An 8,790-nucleotide genomic window follows, 5' to 3' on the forward strand; every position below is an offset into this window, starting at 1 on the left:
AGTTGGAAATTATTTCCTACCTCATTTTCCTCTAAGCTCTTCCTACAAGATTGAACTATAATCAGTTCATTAATAGGCACACTTCACAATGGCTTAAAAGGATGTCCTATGTTCCTCTAAAGAAATGTTTTAACCTGTCAGTTAATATACATGTATTAAAGACTCTCTGCTTTTTCTTCCTCTTACAAAAAGCGCACAGAATTACAGAGGTACCTTGAGACTGTCAATATTCCTATTCTGTCATCAGACAGATGAAAGCTTTGAGATAAAGAGCTTTATTCCTGGCCCATTGTTCACTCCTCAGTGTTACTTTGACTTTTTTCCTGTTCTCATAACTAACCATAATATTTTGTGGCCATCTAGTGGTAATGTAATAATAATAGTTCAAGTTTCGTTACCATGCAGAACATATTTAGTTTCAATTCTTATTCAAGTGGTAGAATTTTTAAGAATATTTACTAATAAAATTTCCACTCAACAAAATAAGTGGATGTCCCCTTAGAGCTAATTGTGACTACCTGGAATTCTTTTGTTTATTCATTCACCACTTTTTGAGCACCAGGCACTGTTTTGAGAGCAAACAAGAGAGAAGAACGAAAGATGAGAACTTATTATCTACTGGAGAAGAAAGTATAAAGAGGCAAATTTATAAAAGGGTATCATTTCAAGTAATGACAAAGACCACACAGAAATAAATCAACAATGCTATGGAAAGTGATTGCTTCAGGGGGACAGAAGAAAGGATAGCCTTAGGTTGAGTGACAGGGAAAGCCTTTTAGAGAAATGACCTCTGAACCCAGATGTGAATGACAGGATGGAGGCAGGAATAACATTTCGGCAGAGGCTGCTGGGCAGAGTTCTGCCTGTGAGAAGGTATACACGTCCTTCCCTCCAAGTCACTCTTTTCCAAATGACAGGACATGAAACAAACTCTACCTCCAAGCCTGTTTCAGAGCAAAATTGAATATAGGTAAAACGTGTTCTAGGAGTTTCAAAGTCTTTGCTCCAGCCTTTTCCTCTCTCTCTATTGATGCCTATGCCTGTATCCCCAGACCACCCATCATCTTCTTCTTCTTCTCACACCCATCTAGCCATGATGCAGAGTGACACAATGAGTTGTGCTGATCACTGTTCCACTGAGAACCCTTCTGCAGGGGGCATGAACCCATGCATAGCGAAGCCTGGTATGTGCCTGATCTGTACTCTATGCTATAAGCAAGATGTGGAAAAATTAAATTATAGGCCAGGCCCTCCAGAAATACATAGACTGATTAGGAAGATTAAATGCACAAATGACCATCAAAAGGATCCTTAGGAAGATGTGACTGATCATGTGGTAGAGACCAATTGCTAGGTTAATTCACAGTGAAAGAAATTCCTAAAAAGGAAACATCATCAGGGGTACGTAAATAGCTATATTAACCTGGGCACATTACTTTGACCATGTTTTCAGTTTTGACATCTTTCCTCAAAAATGAGAACTACATGTAATATTTCTGTATAACTTCAAGGATTTGGGCATAATATATTCACATTAGTCTTCATTTAAAAAATGTTCTCTTATAATTATATGATTAATCCTTCTTTGAAAAACTTGCCAGTTGTCATTACTATACAGTTTTACAGAGAAGGAAAGTGAGGCTCAGAGAAACCCTGTGACTGCCCAAAGTAAAGGTGAAATCAAGCCTTCTTGTTTTGAATTATTTCTTTTCCACCTGACTGAAGTGTGATTTATAGCACCCTACCTCTCTAGGTCTCTAGGTGGAATACATGCAGAGTTGGCATAACACTAGATAACCTTACAAAACAGTTGTTAAGGGTGGATGAGAAGAAATGCTTTATAAGACCTAACCAAGAAGAACCAACATGAAGTTTCAGAGACAGAGGCCCAGACACAGGGCTGACAGACATACCTGTGATTCATGATATAGCCTTTCTAGGTGGGCTTCATACTTTTCCAAATTTAAAGCATCATTGGAATTATCACCTGCATGAATGGAAAAGTTACCAAAAATTGCTACAGAGAGTAGTGTGATGACCAGCAAAATATTTAACTGTCCCCAAAGGGTTTTGTTATAAAATAAGGGAGAAGTGGCCAAACACTAGATTCCATTTTAGCCCCATAACATATGGTCAATCAATTTAGCACAACTGAATGTAAGAATTGTTCCCTTTGAAAACAGAACTATTACTACCTAGGAGTTGGGAAGATAGGTGGGAACTATGTGTTTTAGTCAGAATCAAGCCCGTTAGGGGTAGTATGGCCATAGATGGAACTGTGTTTTTTAAATGCATTTAATGTACCAGAAGTTGATAAACCAACAGGTGAACCATAGGTACCTGTAGATGGTGGGATTACATGTGATTATTTTCTTCTTGTTCTTCTTAATCTTTCCCTTCATAATTTTATTTTCTATATTTTCCTAATATGTCTTTATTGCTTTTATGATACAAAATAACTTTTTTTTAAAAAAAAGGTCTATGTGATGAGTATGTGTGGTAATAATAACCCTTAATATTGGCTGTTCTTCACATCTGTGAAAGCCCAGATCCACTGAGGAACCATTTCTACCGGAAGACTGCTCAGCTCAACTGCAGCTTCCACACTGGCACTTCAAGTTGGCTACTTGAAGCATTTTAAAGCTATTTGTGGTATTTCTGCTAAAATAAAAATATATGGAAAAATTCAGTAAGTAATAAACATGGTAGTAAACTGTTTATGTGAAGAGCACTAAGTGAAATGATCAAAAGTGGTTTGTGGAGAGAAGTGGAGGAAGTTGGAAGTGAAGAAACTGAGCAGTCTATCCCCCTGGAAGAAGTCAAGGGCTCTGGATTCTAACAGCCTAAATGCAAACCGCACACTCCAAGCACACAGCATTTAAACTTGTTTACAAGTGCCTAGTAAGGGATTGAACTTTAAACAAGCTTTTGATGAAACTTGGCCTGGCTTTCTCAGGTTGGAGAGTGGCATCTGGGTCTTGTTTACACAGATTGGGATAAGAAGCTATTTACATTTCAAATACATATTTGCTTTTGAAAGAATCAACTTCAGATGGCCTGGAGGTTTTATTTGAAGACCTAGCCAAAGGTTGAGTCCTCAGATGGGAGCAATACCATCCTTCAGTCTTGATTGTCACAATGCTGTGGTATTTCCACAGGCATCTAGTGTCTGAGAGTAACCCAAGAAGCCGAATGTCATGCAAGGGACAGTCAGACAGCCACACACAACCAGGAATTGTCCCGCCCAAAATGCCAATGGTCTAAGTAAAATAAACCAGTCACAAGAAGACAAATACTTGTAATTCCAATGACATGAGGTACCTAAAGTAGTCAAATTCATAGAGATCAAAAGTAGAATGGTGGTTGCCATGGAATGCCAATGGGACTGGAAGCTACTGTTTGGGGTTTACAAGACAAAAAGAGTTTTAGAGATGCAAAGTAGTGACAATCTTACAATGCAAGTATCACTGAACAGTGATACCTTCTTTTTTTTTTTTTTTTTTTTTTACGTTTACATAGGGTAATGATGTTTATTTTATTTTTCCCCTCGCCCCCACCCCTCCCACCCCTCCCACCCCTCTTTCCCTCTACACAGTCCTTCTTTCCTTCATTCTTACCGCTATACCTTCTTAACAAATAGTTAAGATGGTAAATTTTATGATTTATTTTGTCACAATTTAAGATAATTTTTGAAGAAGCAATGGCACCTTCAATTGGGATACACTGAATCCAAATCAAATCTTGAATTGGCCAAACTAAACATCAAAGCCAAGGTACAGGCTCCCTTCTCCTCCAGCTCTTAGCATTAGCCAAGGGTAGAGTTACAGCTGCCAACTGTAACATGAGGCCCAGTGCCCAGCAGCTTCAAGTCCCATGAAACATAAACAATAATAAGCTAGTTCACCTAGTTGTGAGATATATGAAGAGACTTCATTCTGTTTGGTCTTAGAACTCAAGTACACCTCACTGGGTTCCAAATGTGTACATATAAAAGAGTTTTTAAAGACACAAAACAAGATATAAATATTATATTCAGTACATTTTGTCCATCGTGTTGCTTGAAATTAAGGTATTCTACCACAAACAGAAGTTGAAAGTTTATCTGACCCAAGTTTGTCAGAACACAATAATTTCTCTATGTGAAAATAAACATTAATTTTGCATGATAGTATGCACTATCAGATTTGATGCTTAGATTCTTACAAATCAGTAAGAAAAATATGACATGCCTGGGGGAATAAGAACAAGCAATTTTCTGAAGAGATACAAGTGAGTAGATAAATGTATAGGAAAGTGGTTTTATTAGTAATCAAAAGATGTTAATTAAATAATTAGGATATATGGCTCAACAGCAAGATCAGGAATGATACGACTAGACCAGTAGCCCTCCCTCTTGCTTTCCCCCAGAAAAGAATAACTCTCCTTGACTAAGAAAATCCTTGCTAGAACTGTCATCTCACAGATTGCCTTCTTATATGCAAAGAAATACAAGATTAAATGTAGACCCTTTCCTGTTTCCATGTTCCTAAGGTACATGATCAGGAAACAGAAATAAAAAGAACACTACCTTGCTTGAAAAAAGATAAACGATTTGCAAATTACAAGTCAGAAAGCAAGGTGGCCTTCTCCAGAAGTTGAGACTGTCCAGTGCCTGAGAATTAAGGCTTTGCTTTGATATATGTGAGCACTTGCCAAGTTTACCAGGAGGAATACCTGGATGTAAAGTCTGCAACTCCCTCACTGGTGGGCATCGCAGAGGATGCACAGTCTGGAAAGAAGAGCCCTCGCCCTGAGAGATTGTGCCCCAAACTCTCTCAGAGGGGAGGGTTTACTTCTTTCTTAAATAATTGTCCTTTGGACTTTGAAGAAAGTCGAAGTACATTCTTTTACTTTTCTCTTCATTTGTGTAAATTCCTCTTATTTTAAATTATCTGGGCTCCTCAGTAAAGAAAGTTGCAAACACCTGAATGGCTTGTTTGCTGGTTTGGAGGAGACTAAGGCACAGGTTATCCATGAAGGGTCCCCTCTGAATCCTGGGGGTAGAAATGGGGGACAGCAATCCATCAAGAACTCCACATTCTAAAGGTCCAGTCAGTGGCCATCAGTACACCTACATGACAAATTTCCTACTGGTAGAAATTAGATCTTCATTTTAAAAACTTGTTCAAGGAGCTGGGATATAACTCAATGGTACAGCATCACTTAGCATGTGCAAAGCCCCAGGTTAAAGTCCCAGCACCACACACACACACACACACACACACACACACAACACACACACACAAAAAAAAAAATTCTTTTTCAGCATTAGGTTCACTGCCTTACCCATAAGCAATGCTCAATTCTTCCTCAGGCTTATTTTGGTGGTGACTATCAAGTGGCATTTTTCTTTTAAATAACACTGAAACAGATTCTTGTTTCCTCCAGATGTTTCCTTTCTAACTAGAAGTAAAACATTTTATTAACTAAAATATCTTACTGATGGGTTCCAAATGGCCCTGGGGACATAAGTGGGAAATTTTTCTGGGACAAAAACATCTCAGCCCCATTTCTTCTGGGGTGAACTGCATGGAGCCCAGTCTCAGTAAGGATGCCTTACCTCACTTACAGATTGTAAGGCTATGTTTCTAGAAGATCACTGGGAATTTATGTCAATCTGGATTCTGGTCAGACCCTAGAAGCTAAGTGCTGATAGTGGGTGTGACACTTTGTGCCCAGCTCTTCCGAAATGGAAGAAAACATCTGTGTTAGTAGAAAGCAGGTGGACATCATTACCATGATGGTTGAACAGTCATTGGATAGAAAGTAATTTCTCTCCCTTTACAAGAGGAAAGAAGATGAGTCTGTCAGGCAATGCTGTTTAAGGCCTAGAAATCTGGAAACATTGCAAAATTCTCTTCATTACTCCCAACTCCCTGGAGTCCAGAAGACTTTTTAACAATGACACATCTAGTGACTCCAGTGCCATTTGCAACATTTTCCTTTATTTAAGATGTTAGCCATTCATCAGGAACACTGTCTTAGCACCAGATGTCTGAGACTTACCATCAGTATGGATTATATCCAGACGGGAGGGCATCTTTCAACTACCTGAGAGGGGGAAACAGACACACATTCCAATGCTGTACATCAGCATAACTTGAATAACTCAAGGCTTGCCAAGACTCTTCCATGACATCTGTTACAACCACTCCATTGTCACCTAATAAATACTCCCTTTGAAATCTCCTAGGTGCTGTACCCTTCCCCTCAAGAGATGGGGCAGAGAAAAAGGAATGAGTAGGGCAGAGTCTGCAGTCAGAACTGTTTGCAAGACTTTGCAACCCACTGACCCTGTCCCTATTCTTGGAAATATCCAAATGACTCACCACACTATCCAGTCTAGCCCACACTTCCTATTTTATTTTTTTAATTTGTTGTTGTTGTTGTAGATGGACTGAATACTTTTATTTATTTATTTTTATGTGGTGCTGAAGATTGAACCCACTGCCTCACACATGCTAGGCAAGCACTCTGCCACTGAGTTACAGTCCCAGCCCCACACTTCCTATTTCAAATGCTTGCCCACAGATCTTGGTTGGTTCACTAGGTAGATCTCATCTCAATGCAGCTAAACATAGACAGTTTAGCCTAGATGACCTGAAGTAGAACAATCCAGGTATTGGTAAGCTGTGAGTGTCTCAGAAGCTGAGGGGCTTGAGCAAGCCTGGTCTTAGGTAAAAATGAGAGTAGCAGAAGAAGCATCGTGAGTGGAACTGTCAAGGACATGGGGCTTCAAACCTTAATGTTTCACTTGAGAGTGATATATGTGGTATGCTGAGCCAAATGGTAGGTGAGTCCCTCACAGACAGCCTCAAGACACAGCTGCAGGGCCTAACCTTGGACTTGCACATCTGAGGGAGCCTGCAGATGAAGAAGAGAGTTTTTCCTTAGGCATCCTGACAGAAGTCAGTGGGCAACAAAGGTGGGCTTGCATAAGGATTCAGTTATAGGTAGAATTGATTATTTACCAGTTTCATAGCCTGTTGTGTTTCTCAGCCAGGTCTGCAAGGTGAATGATTTCTACCAATGCAACTGAACACTCTCAAGTTTCTGGATTTAGCTCTTCATAGCCAGGATTAAGTTAGGCAGCACTAGACTGGCAGCACTGGACTTCATTTTGCATCTCCAAGGGTAGCACCACCCGCCTCACAGTTTGTCAATACCTCTAGAATCACTCCCTAAGAAAGGCTATCAAGTGTGTTCTGAATTTAATCACACATGAGAAAGAATCCCTCCTCAGGAGGCAGATTTTATAGGCTTAACAAATCCCACAGGAAGAAGCAGTGGAAACAGCCACCAGGATGCAGGACCAAAATGGCTGTACACAATGAGGGTGATAGGGGTGCCAAATCTCTAAACTTTGCAAGAAGGCATCAATGTCCCAAATATTTTTTGAAAGAGGAAAGAGGAAAGTTGGACTTGGGACATAGATCAGTGTTAGAGCACTTCCTTAGCATGTGCAAGGTCCTAGGTTCAATCCCAAACCCTGCAAGAAAAAAAGAAAACCAATGAGACATTTCCCCTACTTGACTTTAAGTTAATTAGTTATCGTTTCTGACATTCTGAAAAAACTAAAACCAAGTGTTTGTTGCTGTTGTTGATTGTCTGGTTGTTTGGTGTTATTGCTTTGTTTTGTGTCATCTACACTCCTTACATTAGATACCTTTGGCTTTATTCCATAACCTTTGGCAACACTACATCTTGGGTTCTGGAAATATAATTTTGCCTAGGTTACTCACTAAAGTTGGTGGGTATGGGGCTAATGCTATGAGACCCTGTTGACCCTTTAGATTCTTTTAAAAAGTTTTGTCAGAGAATTGGCATCAGAGATTCTGAGGCCCTGAACCAAATGTACTCCTCTCTAAGAGTGACACACAAGGTCTAGGTGTCTATACAGGACCCAAAAACCTTTACCCAAGACTGAGAAGAATGAGAAATTGGGGAAGACAATAATTTCTTATGCTTTTAACTCACAAAGTTTATAGAGTATGATTTTTGGACCTTCATTATTTTTTACATAGGTCTTTAAATTCTCTTAATTTTAATAAGTGCAAGAGTTTAAATTTAAATTTTGGGTATCTCTATGTTTCTGGGAAAAGAATAAACAATACTTGCTTAAGAGGCAAAGGATTTATGCTGGATATTATTATTATATTTATTTAGTAATTACTTATAATCTCACTGAAACCTTGAGCGATGATGTCAGACTACACGACTAAACATAAATTGGGATGGATATGAATTAGAAAATGGAAAGATTTTTCACCCCTGAACATGAAGTGATGTTTATTACTTATTTAGGTAACATTACTTATAAGTTCAATAACATGAACTTATTTAGGTAACATTCATTTTAACCACTTCACTGTCTTCTGGGTTGAAATATATATTGTCCACCAGTGGTCCCAGTGTGAGACCCAAAGGAGTGATGGTTAGTATTGAAAGGTGACTACATGTTGGTGGGATCAAGACTGTTCTAAAGACAGCAGCTGAACCCAAGGGGTAGATGTGCTTTCAGTTTACCTTGAGCTTAATGGTAAGCCCAGTGGGAAAGTCAGCACAAAGTGGAAACTATTAAGTGGAACATTTCCTCCACACTCCTGTTGTTTCCTTACAGGTAGAAGAAGTTTAATGGGAGTGGCACTGATGACCTCATGCTGCCACTACTCACTCTCAAAGCATGTAAGATGCACTTATATAATCAGTGGATGTGGGGAGCCTGCCCCTCTTGGTTCTTTTCTTCTTTTA

The sequence above is a fragment of the Sciurus carolinensis genome, chromosome 7 (assembly GCF_902686445.1).
Source record: "Sciurus carolinensis chromosome 7, mSciCar1.2, whole genome shotgun sequence".
Classification (NCBI taxonomy): Eukaryota; Metazoa; Chordata; class Mammalia; order Rodentia; family Sciuridae; genus Sciurus; species Sciurus carolinensis.